The 21,038-nt window shown below is 35.4% G+C and overlaps 3 long non-coding RNA genes across 4 annotated transcripts in view; 1 reads left to right on the forward strand and 2 right to left on the reverse strand.

Moving 5' to 3' along the window:
- LOC134804390 (uncharacterized) overlaps positions 1-21,038 on the forward strand; it is a 243,325-nt gene that overhangs the window by 89,479 nt on the left and 132,808 nt on the right. The gene's annotated exons all lie outside the window — the stretch shown is intronic.
- The window catches only part of LOC134804392 (uncharacterized), a 309,273-nt gene that overhangs the window by 89,478 nt on the left and 198,757 nt on the right, over positions 1-21,038 (reverse strand). The gene's annotated exons all lie outside the window — the stretch shown is intronic.
- Positions 1-21,038, reverse strand: part of LOC134804394 (uncharacterized) — a 62,093-nt gene that overhangs the window by 30,379 nt on the left and 10,676 nt on the right. Inside the window, exon 2 of the long non-coding RNA XR_010146118.1 lies at positions 18,165-18,215. This is a non-coding gene — a long non-coding RNA (uncharacterized LOC134804394). The remainder of the gene's footprint in view (positions 1-18,164; positions 18,216-21,038) is intronic.

Here is a 21,038-nt window from a genome sequence, read left to right on the forward strand (position 1 = left end):
GTACCTACTAGACGACTATTTATAATTAGATAGATATAGATATATGGAACTAGGTTGGTATGTGTAAGATTCCCATATTTATTAATTATAATATAATATTATTTATGTGTTGTGTGATACTTTTTCATTCATCAAAATTAGCAAGTTATTTTTGTGATGTCTGTTATGTTCCAATTTTATTTCTGACAAGGTGACACAAAACACACATTAATTATTATTATCACTAGGTAGGTACTTACCTATTAATTACCCATAAAAGTATTGTTCTCTTACATTAGAAAATGTCTCAATGTGTCTTGAATGACAAAAAAGTTAAAGCTATTTTAATAAAGTTAATACTACTGTTTTAGTTGAAACTGTTAATAAAGATAATACTTATGATGATGAAGAATTCGTACCTCCTTCAGAAGAGCTAGTTCCAATAACGTAATGTGTCGCTTGTGAGTTTTTTGTTGTTTTTCCGGGTTGGTTTAATTTTGCTACTGGCTGTTTCTAAAGTATTTATAATGTTGTTATTTTGAATTTGAACTTCTGAATGTGTATTTGTGGTATCTCTTCTTGTAAGGTGTCAAAATTACTTCGTAATTCTAAGTTAAACTGATCGTGGTTACAAATAAGAGTGTGTTTCTGTTTAGGTGTTTTGCCTATTTATGAATTAATTGCTTACGGTGGATTTAAGTCTTAAACTTTATTTTTGCTCACGGGTCTGTGATCGGAACTAAATTTAAACCTATTGATGTACCTAATACCTACATAAATAAATATCTAATTGAACTTTAGTCAGATGAAAATATTATTATATAAGTAGTCAATTTCGTGTGTGATATTCCGCCAGGCGAAGTCCAGGTCCAGCGACTTTGAAGTTTTTTTGAGAAAGAAGGAATTACTTATATACGTTCATGTTTCGACCAAAGGCAAATGGAATAGACCTAGAACTACGGTCGTTTCTGCTGCCAAGGCCATATGTGGTCCAACTATGTATGTGTGCTTGATCTGACTTCACCAAGGACAATGGTCCATGTTTCCTGCTTTTCATCAGTAGATTTATTTAGAGGGTCATAATCTCGTAATACTCTTCAATCTTATCATCGCAATGTGTAGATGTTGATGCGTAGGCTTTGATTGCGGTTAAGGTAGGTATATAGCTTTGGGATTTGGGATATGCTTTACGTCAACACAGCCACCTTGTCGGAGTAATTTGATAATCCGACAATGTTGTCCTGCCACTTCTTTTTGACGACAAAGCGTGTGGGTATCTTCCGCCGGGTAGTTTCAAAGTAGCGCCAATAACAGAAAAGCTAACGGAAAAACGTCTGAGGTGGTACGGTCATGTACAGAGGCGTCCTGTAGACTACATGGTTAAGGTAGCGCTCGATATTTCAACGACGAAGCGAGGACGTCGAAGACCACCTGCCACCTGGCTGACGACGGTTCAGCGAAACCTGAAAGACCTGAATATAGACGCCGACGTTGCACTCAATCGTGCAGAATGTAGGAAAAGAACAGGGAAGGCCGACCCCAAGTAAATGAGAACAAGGCCTAGCAGGATGATGATGACGTGGGTATCTTCCGCCCGGGGATTCTTTGCACCACTTTTACAGGGTACTTAGCGCCGTAACGAGGAGTCGTACATGTCAAATGAGATTGGGCCATAAGCCCACCATGCTGGTTCAGTGCGGGTTGGTGGATCGCCAGAGGCTTGTTTGGTATTCCACAGGGTGACCACGTGCAGGAGAGGCTGGTCTGGGGTCCGTTACATGACATTCGGGTCCCTTACATCGCATCCCCCAATTATTATCCTCCCCTTTGTTTATTTACTTTGGTAATTTTTGATCGTAAAAATATAGCCAAACAAAACAAGCTAAGAATACTCTAGTTTTAAAGAAAAACTAGTCTTATTTGCTAATTTTTTAAGACTGAAAGTCGCTTACTTTAGTAAATATTAATTAACATCCATGTAAAATGATTCTAATTGCGCTTTTTCTTTGAAATAAACGTTAAGTTATATCAAATAACTGGATATAGTGTCACTGTTCCATAAATTGAATCAATATTGCGAAGTCGTCATGTGACATTAAGCAAAACTAAACGGAATAGTGACATTACAATTTTTTTTTACTTGAATTATCTTAGAAATTAAACAAAAAAAACACAGTTTACTCAAATGACTCACAAGATTAGTTTAAAATCTAACAAAATATAACAAAAAACTCTTTCTTTTATCTCTAGTACGGCAGTTTTAGACGTTTGAAGATTTCGAAAATTTTAAAGCTCTGTACCCAAAAAACACGTTTTTCGCTTAATGACACTGTGTTTCTCAAGGAGCGATATCGATACCATCCCCAGTTGCGTCATGTAATACATATTTTATAGCAAACTCATTCGCGTCTTTCCTGTAGATATCTCAAATTTAAGGGAATCTAAAGCAAATTTTTACGCGCGAGATACTTCTGACTCATATAAGAAAAATGGTATACGAGTCGTTAACTTTTATTGTATTGTCCACAGAAGTGACCTTTTTCTAAAATGTGTTTGAACTCGTTCGCGCGTCTTTCCTGTAGAAAGACAATTGTTACGCGGCATCTTTACAGGCGAGATAGGTGCATTTTATTCAGTACTTGTAACTCAAATAAGAAAAACCGGTCAAGTGCGAGTCGAACTCGCGTCCCAAGGGTTCCGTACTGCACACATTTTCGAACGAGCGAGCAAAGCGAAGTTCATAAGTACATTCAACTTTTCATTCAATTTTTCCACACACGGCTGGCTATCTTTAATTTTGTTCGAAGTTCGCTGAAAAATGATGCGGACGGATAGAAAGTAAAGGATGACTCACGCTAGACCGGGCCGTGGCCGGGCCGGAGCTTCCGGAGCTACGTTTTCTATGGAAAGCATCACGTGATCACCGGGGCTCGGGCGTGGCACGGTGCGGGCCCGGCCCGGTCATAGCCCTGACGTCCCGGAGCCTCCTGACAACCCGGAGACTCAATATTTCTCTTCGGGTGGTATTCTAATTGTTTAAGATTTTTGTCCAATATGCATTGCGTCTCACTCTCTCATTAAGCAAAATGTGAGACGTAAATACACATTGGACCAAGATTGGGCAGATGGAATACCACCCTTCACAATATGCATGCCCGGCTGTGTCGGAATATATTTGCCAAAATAAGAAGGTTGCAAAACGTCATAAATTTGTTTGTTAAATATGATGGTATAGCTAATTCATTACTTGGTCGGTTTATATTAGGTACTTGACGTCATAGCCCTGACGTCCCGGAGGCTCCTGACAACCCGGAGACTCAATTTTTCTCTTCTGGTGGTATTCTACTTGTTTAAGATCTTTGTCCAATATGCGTTGCGTCTCACTCTCTCATTGAGCAAAATGTGAGACGCAAATACACATTGGACCAAGATTAGACAGATGGAATACCACCCTTCACAATATGCATGCCCGGCTGTGTCGGAATATATTTGCCAAAATAAGAAGGTTGCAAAACGTCACAAATTTGTTTGTTAAATATGATGGTATAGCTAATTCGTTACATGGTCGGTTTATAATAGGTACAGGCGTCTTTGATATAATATACGTCAAGATTATATAGGTTGGATAATGTCTTGATTTATTTTGTGAAATATGGAGGTGTTGATGAAATGTAATTTAGTCGGATTCTATGAAATGAGACACCTATTGATGTTACTGCTTGTAAAAATGATTCAATAATGAGCATGTAGGTTTATATTAAGATACTAGTTTTTTCTCAATTTCCCACTTATTACTTAGATACTTTTTATATCGTACGAAGTTCATAGAAATATATACGACAATAACGTATCTATAGTTGGTCAAACCAAATTTGTCAGTAAATAAGAACAAAAAAACTATACTCATCCTTTTCTTTTGGGTGCTAGTACTAGAAAAGACAAAGATAGTATGATTCTCTCTATATATGTTTGAAATGAGACAGTCCTTTGACAAACTATAAAAACCATTTTTATTCATTCAACTCACTGACTTAATATTAGAAATAGACACACAGAGCGGAACAAAAATGTCAACAAAATGTGGATCAGAATGACATTAGCTGCAAATTTGCATTGATGATAAAAACGCTTACGTAAATTTTGAGTCAAGATAAATGTTTTGTACGGAAAAGAACTTACTGTCGTAAGCATTAAGTGTCAAATTTGTAAACATTAGTATCAACACTGTTAAAACTTTAAGTCCGATGGCACTAAACGTAACTTCACCTTTGTATTTACGTCAAACAACGTCAAACGAGAATAATGAACGAATGGAGTCCCTTTGGTACATTTTAATAGGTATTACTGTACAGAAAAACCGAAGTAATAAATGAAACAAATTTAATTTGATCGGGAGTTCAAATAAAATTAATTCATGGTAACAACCCGTGTAAGTTATCATAAAATAAATTTATAAATTTATTATATTTTCCTTGAAATAAATTCAACTTATTAAATAACTGTGTATTTTAGATCTACATAATACTCTTCGCACTTTCGTTCTTTGCAATATAGTGCACGGGGACATTCAGGTCGCTACTGGTACTGATTGGTTATGGTCTTTATCAAAAAAATCCTGTGGTTGTCACTGTGTTCAGACAGGTTTAACATTTACAGTTAGTCGATGTAAGCCCTTATTGGTCGTGTATATGTCGGAAACAGGGAAATGCGCCGAACACACAAGTGCCGTTTTGCCTTGTTTAAAACTGCATCACCCCTATCTCTTGCTATAATAGCAGTCCACTCTGCACGTCGCATAGGTTTTCTTGGAAATCTTGAATTTAAACATAATATTATATCTTACGAATTCCATATAAAAATAAAAAAGTATTGGCCTCACATCGACTCATTAGATTTTTGTTCCTTCACATCCCTTCTTTGGTACTAACAAAATAATTTATTCAAAATCATGAAATTACCACCAGATTACATAAATTATGTAATGCTATCCAAAGAACTAACCGAAAGAAATACATTCCATGCTTTTTCCTCGTTTTATCATTGTTGTTTTTGCATATTTTTACGACCATTTTACGACATTGTTGACAACTTCACATTTGAGCGGTCCATACAAGACTAAACGAAAAAGTAACGCGTGATCTGTTTTAACGTTACTTTTGCGGGGCCATTTTTTGCGGCTGATTGGGTATCCAGTTCTTATTCTATATCAATGGGTACAAACATCATATTTCAGTGCAGACCAGACTTAACTTGGTTATTGTATAGGCTATGTTTAGTCTTTGTGTTTAGTTTAAGTGTTGCCAGAGTGCAGCACTAGCATGTATTGTAAACCATAGAGTAACTTATACATACTATGTCTTAAAAGGCCACTCGTGGCTTCGCGCCGCGATTCGCACATGAGTGTGGAGCGGGCTAAACAGTTTTTTGTCAACTTTTCAGTATGACATTGTAGTGTAGTAAATAAAGGTAGTGGACCCCGCAGTAATTCCTCAGCCAGAAAAAACTTTACAGTATGATAAAGTATCAATAAATAAAAAGTATTGTATAAATTTCCAAAGAATAATAATAATAGAATTAAAGTAAATACCTAAAGTCTTAAATCGTTAATATCTTTTTACGGAAAAATGCTCCGTTCAAACTTTCTTCACCAGACATATTCATGTAACTTATTGCAACAATATATGAAATATCAAAAAAATATCCCAGCAGAAATACCAGTATTAATAAAATAAAATTTTTTGGCGTGTCTTGGACCGGAAAATTGCTCAGTCTAATTTTTTCACTGGAATGCCATTTTATTGCCGTTTTATACCTATACAAAATGAAAATCTAAAAAATTTCCACTCTCAGTTTTTAATAGTTCTATAATACATACATTTCGAATTTCGATACGCATTTTTTTTGGATTTTTTTACCCACTACGCCAAATTATATTCTAAGATCATATAAGAAGAAAAAAATGACAGAGCAATTTTCCGATGAAAATGAGCGTCAAAAAAAGGAAGTATCATAAAAAAATATTCTCATGTATGACAAAACTTTTAGATTTTTTTCTAGTATCACATACTGATACAAATAACTTATTTTGTAAAATAATTTTGGACTGAGGAATTACTCGGTTCAATATATAATCAGATTTGTGTTTTTACCTAACTTAGGAGTTTTTTTTTTTGGATATTTATAATGTTAGTCTCGGCTCATACTATACAATAACCAAGCTAAATTTCATCAACTGAGAAATTAATGCATGGGTCTCCATACAACAACTTGCTTCATTTACTACACTAATTGATGCATCAAGGTGATTTGTTTACAAATGGCCTACCGCAAACGCGATAATCGAAATTTCGTTATTTGCCTCTGTCGATATGCAGAGAAGCAGATATCGAGTGATTGAGAGGCAGAAACCAAAATTCTGATTTTCGTGTTTCGCAGTAGGTCCTGGGGTTAGTGCTAGTAACGCCCCATACGCAGAATTTTCCGTAATATTCCCTATTTCCTGCCTAAAATTACCCAGAGGCACTAACTACTGAAATAATACAATAGAACTCTTCGTATATTTTATTGTTCTTATATTAATGATTACTAAAGGCTCCTCTACACGATGGGCCAGCGCAGGTCACTCCAAGGGACGCAGCCATGCCATGTAGAATGAAATAGCTATATCACTTGCTCCCTCTAACGCATAAATGCGTCCCTTGGAGTGGCCGGCGCTGGCCCATCGTGTAGAGGAGCCATAAGGGTGGTATTCCACCGTCCTGTCCAATTTCTCTGTCCAATGTCATTGCGTTTCACTCTCTCATTAACCCTTAAAACGTTTCTGTCACTTTTTTAGTACAGGTACTAAATGTGGCGCCAAGTTTAAACACTCTAGAAAAGGAAGTACGTTGAAGAAAGTGCAAGAATTATACTTTTTTTCCTAGTTTAAGACAATATCAGACAAAATTCGGTTTATGCGCAGGCGGCAGTTGAATAGTTTTTATTTACTTACTTATTTTATTGAGAGCGCACCACCGACATTCTTAGTGCTGTACTGTATTCGCTGTGGCCGAAAAACAACTTGTAGATAATTATCTTATATCGATACTTTAAATTTTTGTTACATTCTCGCAACCATTGGATATTTTTCTCTTTTAAAATCGTTTTTCGTGCGTTACTGAAACTGAACAAATCTGAACTGAACACATGAACACTGAAGAACGTGGGATTGATGGGAGAAAATAATGTCAAAACCCGATAAGCTGAAAAATCTACATTTGTAGAATGATGAATGAGTTGGGTATCACTACAGTTTGCTGATGGCTATCTAAATATTCCATAATATCAATATCCAATGAGGAAAACGGGAACTAGTTTGTTGGAGAACCGGTCATTCCCTTTCCTCTTAATAGCTTAATATGCTTCGGCACATGATTATACATATTTATTAGTAGGTATAAGCATTGTATTTCCATATCTTACCTTAAGCAGAGAGCCAAACGGTGACTGTTGGATATTGGTTTCTGAAATCTTGTTTTTGTTTTACCAAACGTTGTTTAATTCTGCCGTGAACGGCTTCGAAAGAGTCTTCGGTCATAATATGTAAATAAAGCTCTTTACATCATGTTGTGTATTCTCATTTTTTCGAACGCGTCGACCAAAGTGGATGTACGCCCCATTACCTAGAGTATGCAGTAGCCTCTTCATCACTCATTAAGGCAGCCAGGGCCAATATTTTGATTTTATTATTTCCTTCCATATCCGCTTGCTTCCGATCGAACCATTTTTTTCAATCTGATTGTCATTTATTATGACATTTGTCATGAACAGTCAGCCCGGACGTCCCGGTCGGCTCGGATAGTGCTGGGTAAGCTCGAGTCCTTTGAGTCCTCTGCTTGAAGACTCTACTCAATTTTCAGACTCTTATATTTAAGTTTAAACTCGAGTTCTTTTCAACTAGATAGAGACCCAAGTCTCTTGTAGAGACTTGCCTACTTATCAGAGAACTCTCGTTTTTTTTACAAAAAAATCGAAATACATTGTCTTTATGTATAATTTGTAGATTACATAAATCATACAATAACGCTTAATTTCTTTACTGTTATATAGGAAAAACCTATAAAATTGTTCACGGAGTCTTTATTTGGAGGCTCGAGTCCTTTTAAGTTGCTCTTAAAAATACTACAAAGAACTCCACTCGGGAGAAGTTTTTTAAGCGCAGAGTCTTGTAAAAACGAGCTGTTCTCAAATTCAGACTCAAAGGACTCGAGTTCTTACAAACACTAGAGGCTCGGACTTTGCTCGGACAGCACTATTGTTAATGTAATATACTAGTGTCGGGTGGGTCTGACGCCCCGGTCCCGGAACGGCCCGGTCACGGTGGCGCTCCTGACAGCCCCTGTGTCGGCTCGCTCCGGCCCGTCCCGGTCCGGCCACGGCCCGGTCTAGCGTGAGTCATCCTTAACACCACTATAGTCGGGTAGTTAAACTGTTGGCCTTATATACTAGTTACATCCTTTGTTTGAGTTCAATCATGTGGAAAATCGCAATGAATCATAATAATATTAATTGTATTTTATTGTGTCGTCTCGAGTTACATTGGAATGCCAATTATTATTGAAGCGTGAAAAAGAATTATAATTTATCTAAGTATTTGTCAGCTGATCAGCTGTGGTCAGTTGTGTGTCCTCACTACAACTCTCTCCTTTTTTTTTAGACAAATTTACATTTACAGAACTATTTTTGGTTTACAAGTATATGTACTTAATTCTATGGTATACATTGGTTCTTATAAATAAACAAGTCTTACTGCTACCTGGATACATAAATTGCTTACATGCCTATTTCTAACATTACATTTCTAAGATAGCTATTGAATGCATTGTTGCACTATCATGTGTTTATTTTTATGCGTTATATGACACTCTTTTACTTATGGTTCCTTATTAGGATGGTGGTATGTGCTCAGATCTTAGGTTTCCTGTTACATTATTATTCCGTAGCGTTTCTTTGTTGTACTCTGCTATTAACTATCCTAAAGTTACATGACTATATTTATCTTATAGCTAAAAGTGCGGTATTGACATTTAGTATGTGTCTTACTTACGAGTATAATTATTGCTATGTAACATTAGATATACTACTGTAAACAATGCGTTGCTTGCTTTCATATGTTCTAATAAGGAAGATGGAGATCCTTTTTTGGATTCTGTCGGCTTGGTAAGTTTAAAGGTGATTGGTTTTAAATTGCGTTTGTAAAATAATAAATGTGGATTGTTAGATTATCAGATTAGTTCAGTCGCTTGCTTCGCGAATTTGTGTCGGTCGATTATGGAACTTGTAATTACGTTTGAATTTGACGTGTGTGTTTGTGTGTGTATGTGTGTGTGTTTCTTGTGTCTGCTGTGCCGAAAAGGTGAGTTCTAATAGTAATAGTGCCTTGTTCTGTTTTGGTGTAAAATGTTTTCTTTTCCTGATACTAATATTTTTAAATTTTGACCTTGGTATTGAATTACTGTGTAGGCCTCCGTGTATACTGGGTCCATCTTATCTATATCTTCCTTTTTTTATTAATATTAAGTTTTCTACGTTATAGTTACATGAATATTTTTTTTTGTCATAATTTTGTTTTTTTTTTAGTTGTTTTGTCTTAATTAAATTATGTCTAGCGTCGTCCTGGGACTTTTGTAATCTATACTTAAGTTCTAGGGAATAAGTGTTAAAATTATAAATTGGGTCTATCTGTTATATATAATTACGGTTCAGTGTAAACTGATATTTTTAGATGCCGAAAAGTGTGATGATTTGAAAATTTGATTTATAATTGGCCTGATGACAGTAACAAAGAATCATGGAAATAATGGTTTCAAAGAAACATATACGTAAATACGATTCTAAAAAATGGCCCAATCTCAGTATAAACATTAGGATTATTAATATATTCAATAAAATAAAACTGCAAAATTCTCTAATCGGCCATTTTGACTGAAACGCGAATCAGAAGCGAGCTAAGAATTGACGTCATCAATGTATGACATATTTCTTAGAGCAACATAGACAACCTCATTGACTGTAATCCATTACGTCCTCACCAAAGAGTTTGGAAGTTCAAAAAAAAATATTATTTCGCCACTAAACATTTATTACGTCCAAAAAATATTATTACACGATATAAAGTAAATATTGATTTGTTATTATATAAATAAAACGCTAAATAATACGATATTTCACAAAAAAACTTTTAATTTTTTGGCTGAATGGAACTATCATTGCCATGTTGGCTGTCGTAACTAGAAAAAATTAAAAATTAAAAAGTAAACCCGGCGCTCGGTGATTTTCACTCAAAATTTACATGTAAATAAATAATTCATCTTAAATTGCAACCGTGTGGGAGTCTTTGTATAAAATGACTTATTGTGAACAATTTTTGTAATGTATTTATCACCCCTAATCGTAATATATGGTGCTGAATTAACAATATCATTCGGATTCAAGGGAAATTCGTAACTGTAAGTATGTAAACAATGTCTACCACCATAATTTATGACGTCACAAATGGCGTGTGAGGTGTTTTCGCGCGAGGTTTAAACTAGCTATAATAAAATGCAATTATTTATGTTAAATCTTATGAGTATAGCTGAAATATTGTGTTTTTCGGAACCAATACAAGTGTACCGATAATATTAAAAGGGATTTCAAAATTTGTCATCAGGCCAATTTTGATAAAAGGTCATTGACAATGTAAAGGTTGCATTCATATGTGTGTGTTGTTTTGTTTTTGTGCTGCATGACTGTTTTTTTTTACAATATGTTCTTATTTAATGCTAATATTGTACAGTCACCAGCAATAATATGTTACTCTTTGAAGGCCGCAAAAATATGTGACACGCTCTTATGGCTCTACAAATAAGTTCGTGTCAGATATTTTTGCGGCCTTCGTTGTGTAACATATTATTGCAGGTGACTGTACCCTGATTTTGAATAACAGTATTTGGCTCGTTTATATATTGGGTAATAATAACTATGTGGTTAAAAGGATTTTTCTACATTGATGACGAAAAACTCTTATTGTAGTGTAATATACCTAATACTCTAAACTTTTAAATTAAGTGGTATATATTTTTTTAGAGTGAAATAAGTTTTGTTTTATTTTATTTATTTATTGACCTATTATAATATTTTAAACTTTCGCGTTTTGAACACATATTAACTCACATTTATAGACGGGTCTAACGCGAATTTTATTAAATTACCTTGATTTACCGCGACGTTATGTGTAGTGGGTGGTTTGAAAATGTGATGTCTACCCCAAACTTTTCCATACACTTTTCGTCGGGTAGTTGCACAAATCTCTGTTTTGACATGTTGCTGGGACATCCAGTCAGCCGCGACCACGACCAGTGAAACCTGTGTCGAAACGTCGGTAAATCAAGGTAATTGAATAAAATTCGCGTTAGACCCGTCTATAAATGTGAGTTAATACATTGACCTATTGTAGGTATGGCAGGCTCCAATTTCACCACGGTGACAGGTGCGACAATTGTAAAACATCACTGTTGCTGACGTCACAGGCATCCATGGGCTACGGTTACCGCTTACCATCGGGCGGGCCGTATTCCTGATTGCCACCATCATTGTTTTATTTAAAAAAACTTTATTATATCGGAAAAAAACAGATATTTCTCTTGCTAAGTTTATGACAATTGTCACAAGAAACACTACAATTGTCACGAAATTCCGACATATAACTCATTACCTGTCAAGAATTACCTACAATTCTTCTAAATCTTGACAATTGTCAGAAACGTCGCAAAAGAAATATCTGTTTTTTTCCGATATAATAAAGTTTTTTTAAATAATACAATGATGGTGGCAAACAGGAATACGGCCCGCCCGATGGTAAGTGGTAACCGTAGCCCATGGATGCCTGTGACGTCAGCAACAGTGATTTTACAATTGTCGCACCTGTCACCGTGGTGAAATTGCGAATTCTCTTCGACATGTAAACTGTTCATTAACTCACTAATGTATTATTATATTCTGGACACAATACAACGTGTATTGTATTTACATGTAAGGTTTTATTTGATTTAAATGTTTTTTTTTGTTTAATTTAACTTATTTTTAATTGAGTATTTTTATTTTTATTTAATTGATTTATTTATTATTGTCACTGTAATTGTAGGTATTTTTTTAATGTTGGTATTACGTTTAATATTTTTTTATATAATTAATGTTAATTATTTATTTAAACTTTATCGCAGAGTAAAAAAAATGTACAAAAGGTATGTTCTCTGTTTTAATTTAGTTTTATTCATAAATATATTTAGTTCATAATTTATTTTATTATTTATTTATTTTCTTCTCTGTATTGATTGATAGTTGTTTTTTTTTATTTAGTGTAATGCTACATTTTGATTTATATATATATATATATATATATATATATATATATATATATATATATATATATATATATATATATATATATATATATATATATATATTTTACAGGCTGTTTTTTAACACATGTTTATATTAATAAACATACTATGTGTCCAAGGACCTTCATGCAAGGTAACTCGACCGTATCATGATGTCTCAAGGATTCAGTGCTTGTAAAAAAATATGCGATTCTAATGTGTCATAGTGTCTATTATTTTCCCTGGGTTTCTTTTTTTTTTATCATCAGAATTCTTGCTCGTGATTTGTGGAAATTTGTTTATTATTGTAAGAATTGATCGCCAATGAGCCATTTTGTAATGTCTGCGTGACCTAATAATGTAAGCTGACTTCGTGATACCTGTCACCTGTCTTTTAAAAAGTACACAGCGCCATTTAATAGCGCTCTCGGTCGGCCGACCTTTTTTACATACAACATATTTATTAAGGATACAATTTTTTTTATTTATTATAGCGCGCTAATACATATTACGCGTTAATATGTATTGCCAGACAGTTGTTTTCACACATCGGAACAAAAAAAAACCTTTCCGTGTGCCCAAGGACCGCTGCAATTGAGAGCTCGCTCGAATTGTTTAGGTTTCAAGGGTTATTGCCTGGTTGTATCCTGGTGTACCTTGCTTACATTATTTATTTCCACGAGCTACCCCGTTTTGAAAGGAAATCATCATTTTACAACTTAAAGCATATAAGAGTCACAATAACTTTTAGTTGATCAGGCTAATTGTTGGTTGCAACACTTATCTGATTTAGCTCTCTCAATGTGATATTTATATTTTTCCTTCCCTTTTATTTTATTTGTCTTTCATTATATTCATTTTATACCTACTCGTATATTAATTGATGCCTTAATTTTCATATTATATGTTGTGAATTATTTTTTTAGTTTAAAACTCTAATAACGCGTCAAATGTATGAACTGTTTATGGTTATTTATTTTTCTTCAATCTATGTACTCGAAATTTGAGATGACATAGCATGTGTTGCGTGTTCATCCGTATTGGGTGACGTGTGACGAGCACGCGTGACTTGGCCTTCACAAGTCTGGTGCATTCTATTAATCATATGTTTAAGTTGATTAGTGGTTAGTGTTGTTATGTTTGTGTTACTTTGTATGTTTTGTTGTTACTGGTAATTTGTTGGATGTGAATATTGATTTTCTAATTTAAGTTTTGTATTATTCCTTATATTCGGTTATTGTAAGTATATGAGAGTGGGGACTGGCTGATGGCATTTTCTTATTTTTATGCAATTTCTAATTAGTTAAGTAATAGATTCGTGGATTTAATATTATTGATATATAAATGTAAGTTAACGTATGTTAATGTAAGATTGTTATTTATTTACTTTAGATTTTAAAACAAATTATTTACTCTGATTGACTACATGTCATAAAAATAAGTTATACCGTTAATTATTAAAAAAATATTTAAATCAAATGTTTTTATTGAATATATTGTAATGATAAGAAAAAATAGATTATAATTCGCATTAAAGGTATTAAAATATATATAAGTTGAAATAATTTGGCCTAAAATAATAAATATTCTGTGTTTTCATGTATAAAATAATAATGTGTTTTGTAATTGTAATAAAGTGTTGACATGTGAAATACCTCTAATTTACCAATAAAAGTTTGATTGATTGTAATAGTGAAATGAGTTGATTGGGGGTTTTTTCTCTTTCTTTTTGGAAAACACGAACTTAATTTGTAACTGGTTAAGAGGGGATGGTGAGTTAGTGGTTTGTTTTGTTTTAAACGAAGCTAAATTATGTTATTGTTGGGGTGTTTTTTTTTATTGTGGTCTTTAAGATACCTATATGAAGATATATATGTTAAGTTAATTGCAAAGATGGAAATAATGGAGTGCACCCCCGTCTTAGTTATTTAATATTGCTGATTGTATAAAGTTGTTTGAGTTAACCATGCGACGCGTTATATGTGTTTTTTTTGTTTAAATTTTGTTTATATGTTTTTTAATTTAATTTTGCATATATATATATATATTTTGTATATATTATTTTGTATTAAGTACCAAAAATTGTTAAAATAAAACAATTAATAACACAATAACACTGGTTTTACCAGTGCAATCAGTCAACGCAGGGCAGCTTGTGGCGAGCTGTTGGGGATTAGCGACCTCACGTACCCGAGTGCTCCTGGAGAGTTCTGTTACCCGCAATTACAGGATTCTCTGCCTCTGGCTTGCCTTAGCCGGCCGGCCAGAGTGGAGTCGTTAGAGCTATAAGCTCCAGGGGTGGAAGTGAAATATGCATAAGACGCGAGTTGGCACAGTGGCTGTTAACAGCCACTGGGTAGAAAGCGGCGCACACCTCTCGACACCCCTGAGCCGCTCACACCGGTGTTGCCCTTGAGCCATCCTAGATGTCGCTTTTTGTGGGGGCCCATCTTGTGAGGGCGAGTCACCGTCTGCCGGAAATAAAATTGCATACCGTTTTATTAGGCAGGCGTCCGGTTTTTTACCCCATAGCTCAGTTCTTAGTCCATCGCTTTCACCCAATAACCTAGTTCATTTTAGATTCCATCAACTCTCAATAGTCCTTACACCCTGGCGGGTGCTGCCTCTGCGTGCGTCCCATGACACTGGCAAGGGCAGCCTCCGCTCGGTGTACCCCTTACATTTCATTAAAGTGTCAAAAGGGCCTCTACGTGTTGGCTTCGGCTCCGCGCACGCCTCCCAAAGGTCCGGAACACCATTGTTCCGTGATGGGAAAGACATTATAATATATATATGTATATATATATTATAATTATATATATATGTATATATATATATATATATATATATATTATAATTGAAATAATTTTTATTTTATTTTATTTTTTATTATAAATGAATTGATTCGTATTTAAATTTAATGTATTTCAACCATTTCTTGGACTAGTTCGGATGTACCTACTTTAAAATTAACTACTTATGGTCATCTGGTGAATATATATATATTTTTTTTACACATTCATATTTTGCTTTTCGTCATCAAGTTGTAATTGTAAAACTAACTATAATTAAAAGATCATACATTAATAAGATTATAGATTATATTAATAGATTATTGATTATATTTAATGATATTTATTTTTTTAGAGAAAAAAATGTGTGTAGGTAGAGTCTGGCTAGCCAAAAATTGTTGACAGATATTTCGTTCTTGTATCACCAATTGTCTATGATTTGAAAAAAAAAGCTAAAAGTCAGTTGACAATTTATGTCATTCATTCAAATTGTTTGCGGTTTATAAGGGGTTTATTTTAAGTAATATTAATAATGTCTATACTGAGTGAGGTTCGCAAACTATTATTTAAGTTCGTAAATAATTACGACAATGTGCGAAGTCGACGTGTAGCGTTATATAACGAAAAACTGCAATGTTTACAACTTCTAAGCAAATGTAAACAAATTAGAAGGTTGGTGCTCTATAAATATTTTGATACTTAGCATTTAGCATATTTGGCATAGTACTTGTGTATTTTTTTGGTGATGCATTAATATTACGGTATGATCGAGCTAGGTCTTATTTACACTACATTTCATTTTTCGCCTTGTTACAATGGTATATGGTGAGAAAGTGTTAGCATATGTGTTTATCGTTGACTGTACTTCACATAGTGGTAGAAATTATGTGAGCCGGCTTTGAGTGCACGTCAACGTATATTTAACTTATATCCTTAGGTACCTTACGTGTGCACAGAAAATCAAAAATCTTTTCTAGTATCAAAACTATAATTCCTACTACACAAAGTGTGACCAGCCCAAGATTTTTTGAATTTCCCGCCAAACATTTGGGTAAAATTTCAGTAGCCAGACTCTATTTGTAGTATTATTTTTTCATGCAAATGTATTGATATATTATTTGTAAGTTTTTTTATTATTATTATTTAATTGTAGTTATCAGAAGCATTAAATTTACTGATTAAGGTCAGTTTTATAAAATTAATTCTTATTATAATTTTTTATTTTTTTTTTGATCATTAATTGGTTTCATTTTGCCATTAAATGGCCGTTAAAGTATATCATAATTTTAGTGATTTTACTGTATTTTTAATAAGATGGCAAGAAAAAATGAATATTACCTATCAGTTGGTGTGTTTGTTCTCTTGTCCGTCTTCATATTCTTTTCCTTCGTCTTCTGTGGTTTTCGATGCTTTTTTGGTCGTCATGTTCGCTTGGCTGCGGCATACGTATCGGCTTCGGTTCTGCTTCCTGGAAGTGTTGACTCTGCTATGTCCATGAGGCGGTTGGTGATCCGGCCGGGTTGGTAGTTGGGGTCGACGGTGAATACCTGGTTGTTTTGTGGCCCACTGGACTGATCTTGTTACGGCTTTCTGTCCCATGCTCTTGGGCCAGTCTTTGAAGGTGCGGAGCCGGGCGGCCTTGGTGTTGTAGCGCGGGTGCGGGGGCACGCTGGCGCCGCCGGCGGCGCGCGCATTCCGCACTCGTCCTGCCCTGTAGTCATCTGGTGGTTGCTGTTGGGCACAGGCGGTGTTGGTAGTGGCTGGCTGGCTGGCTGGCTGGCTGGGCTACTGGGCGGCGTCTAAACTGGGGCTGCCTCGAGCAGCCCGACTGGCAGGGTCGCCATGAAATATGATGCGGACGGGTAGAAAGTAACACCACTATAGTCGGGTAATTAATGAACGCTTTATAATAGAAAACTGTTGGCCTTATATACTAGTTACATCCTTTGTTTGAGTTCAATCATGTGGAAAATCGCAATGAATCGTAATAATATTAATTGTATTTTATTGTGTCGTCTCGAGTTACATTGGAATGCCAATTATTATTGAAGCGTGAAAAAGAATTATAATTTATCTAAGTATTTGTCAGCTGATCAGCTGTTAAGAAGTGGTTCGAACTTTTTAAAAGTTCTTGTAGAACCATCTGTATTTATCGTCGACAATGCGAGCTACCACTCAGTGCAACTCGAAAAAATACCGAACACACATTCCAGGAAGCCGCAAATTCAAGAATGGCTTCGGAAAAAAAACATTCCGTTTGGTAAGACAGACATTGTAGAGGAATTGCTTCGCATAGTCAAAGCCAGTAATCCGGCTAAAGTATATACGTTGGACCAGTTAGCAAACGAATTAGGACATGAAGTGATACGTTTGCCTCCATATCACTGTCAATACAACCCCATTGAGCTAATCTGGGCCCAAATTAAAGGAGAGGTCGTGTAAAACACGCAGAAGATCTACAACTGGCTGATTTACAAAAATATATCATCAGAGACCAGAACCGTCTGGTAATAAATTTACAAGATGACAGTGATACCGACAGTTGCGACGACGAAAACTATGTAAATTAAGTTTATTGTTTAAGTTTTTATTAAATTGATATTTATTATGTTATTTCTTTTTATGGTACATATTTATAATAGTTATAAATTATTAGCATATTTTTTTAATACAATGAGTTCAAAACTAACATAACCAATTATTATTATAAACTAAATACCACCATCGATAATCTGCGAAGGTTGCGACACGCATCCCTACACGCAGGTAGTAAAAGGGGCGGGGCCGGTCTAAAGATTTATGACCTCGTCGGAACTTTCGTTTGGCGTCTACAATAGTGCAGCGTCGAGCACTAGTACTTCTACCTTACCTACTTACACTTATAGAGCGCTACACACCCTTAAAGTTCGGGCGTAGCCCCACTTTTTGTACATTTGGAGTAGAAACTCTTATCTAGGTCTATGGAGTCCCAGCGCGCACAAGCTTTTTGCACAAATACACACGTCTGCTTGACGTAACTGGTGACCGAAGAGCTGGCGGCTTCCTCGCATAACGTACGTATCAGCATTGCGATACGAGTACAGCGAGGAAATGCCGCTAGCATCCTTGATACCTACAATGCCTCAAGGGCCTATTATTTTATTTAGATATAAGCTTAGTTATTAAATTAGTTTAGTATTTGTATTGTAGTACCTCTGTATATTTAATTATGCAAATAAATGTTTTTTTAGTATCTTTACATAGAGACAAATCATTTTTAAGGTAAGCCTCTTTCTCAAAAGTACCTACGCTTGTCTATTCGTTTCCAAAAGTTCCGACAGACGTTTTCATTGAACGGTTGTCGCCTGGTTAGCCTTCTGTAATCTTTGGGCCACTTGCACCATCCATTCGGAGTTAGTGGCCAGTGGATGGCGCCAGGGCCGGGCGCTTATACATAGACGCATTGCACACAAACACGGCAAAACTACATACTGCAAATATGGAACACTTAACTACGAATACATATATGCCATTATTCATATTTCAAGTTTAAACTTCGTCGCCTCGAACATATTTTTTTCCATGTGGAGACTCTATTCTAATTACCTACATATTGCTGCTCTTGACGAGCTGGAGTGTTGCCGTGACGTCACTCCAGAGGGATTCACCGTTCACATTCGTTTGCTTGTTTACGTAACTAATTATTGTAAATTTAAAAATCTAATTTAATTTACGGAGATTATTTATTTTCAGGGCGAGATATTTATATAAATGAGTTTACGTGATTAAACCTTAACTGATTCTGGCGCTATGTTTTAAGTGGACGTTTAATTTAACGTTACATCGCCTTTTTGAGATAATCATGTTAAAATATGTAACTATTTCTTTAGTATTTTTTTTTATTTTAGTTACTATGTTGTAGTTGTGGAGAATGAGATCAAGTGGCACATGATCAACACATGATACCATAACACAAAAAGGTTGACCCATACCACACAAACTTTTACGATGTCCTAACTTCATTATTTTTCTAACTTCGTTATAGAGATCGAAAAAGAAATAAAATACACATTTCAATGGATAGTTTAGTGTACCTACGACATTTGAAATTTCCACTATTTGTAATGTAGAAAAATCGGAATTAATCAGCTTAAAATATTATGAAGGGTCCACATATTATGTCGTCCCACCCGTTAGACTTAATGGGACCGAATTAAAAAATGTGAATAGTTTTAAGTAATTATCTGTGTTATCTATGTCCGACGTAGGTTTCTGGGACATGTTGACAGACAGGCTAAAGGACAATGCTGATCTCGAAAGACAGCGGCGGGCCATTGCGATAGAAGCAACATGATGGCGCGCCGGTTTGTTCACTGTTCAGACCAAGCCAAAATAACTTAGTTCAAGGCGAGGCGTACTGTCAGGCGTTCTACACTAGTCAGCTGTGGTACCATTACACGAAACGATCGTTCAATAGACTTCTTGCCCGATTCGAACTTACTTACGTCAATTAACAGATCTAGAAACGATATGGATTAGATATGTCAGTGTCAAAAGTGCCGAGGTGAAAACTAATAATAATAATTCACAAGGACACATCGTTATTTTACGACATAATATTTTTAATGTGTAGCTGCTAGGTTTTACAATAGGTATTCTATGTATCACGGGTGTTACGATACCAACCAACATGTTAACAGTAGGTACCACCTAATAATGGTGTTATAATAGAGCCCTATTTTGAAATAAAGATAAAACATGGACTAGGCAGATCGGTGGACACATACTTTCCAATATTTAGACGAATTATAACATTTAAATAAAACACAAAACGAATAACAAAGGAGAACCGCAGAGAAATACAACAAAGCATAAGTGTTTCGTTATCACCTTGGCTAGGCACCCTGCACCGGGAGGCGTATCGTTCACTGTCTACTGCCAGCACCTGCACCTTATTGCAACCACATACGGCACACCGACAGTCAGTCAACAACGTTACTCACCTTAACAGCATTTACCTAAAGCGGCACATTACCCTAATAGGTGTAGGTATTTACTTGAATAGCTCATACAATGGAAGATTAAAATCTCACGGCTCTAAAATTAGAAACGGGATAGGAACGTTAAATGTAACTGTCTACAGAGAGACTAACCTTGGGGCTTTAAATGGACCTATTGACCTTCCTCCTCTGTAAGACCTTACTAAATGTACCTATGATATTTTAGTTTTAATTCCCTTAACCGGGAAGTGGATAAATTTAACTTGCAAGATTTAATTACTACGGTACTCCTAGTGTAAATTTCATTCGATAGTGTGACGTGAGTTTTTTTTTTAATATTGGGGACATCTTACACAGATCAACCTAGCCCCAAACTAAGCAAAGCTTGTACTATGGGTGCTAGGCGACGATATACATACTTATATAGATAAATACATACTTATATACTCGTACATAGAAAACACCCATGACTCAGGAACAAATATTAGCTAGTGTTGATCACAGAAATAAATGCCCTTACTGGGATTTTAACCCAGGACCATCGGCTTCGCAGGCAGGGTCACTACTGCCTTTACCTTACCAACCTTTACAATCTTTTTTAATCTGTGACTGGCTAGTCACGATATTCAAATTTAGAATTTTAAGCCCGCTGTCAAATGAATGCCAGACCGGTCGTCAAAAATCCCATAAAAAAGTGCCATTTTGTATGGGATTTTGAGTTTCCAAAACGTCCCGCTTAGAGCGCTCTTCAAAACACCCATCAGACTTACAGACAGACAACACAAACGCGAATGCTCGCCACGCTATCGAATGAAATGTATACTAGGGGTTCGGAAGACAACAGGTGACCTACCTAAATAAAGCTTTTAAAAAGAAGGTTCACCGCT

This window comes from Cydia splendana, chromosome Z (assembly GCF_910591565.1).
Source record: "Cydia splendana chromosome Z, ilCydSple1.2, whole genome shotgun sequence".
NCBI lineage: Eukaryota > Metazoa > Arthropoda > Insecta > Lepidoptera > Tortricidae > Cydia > Cydia splendana.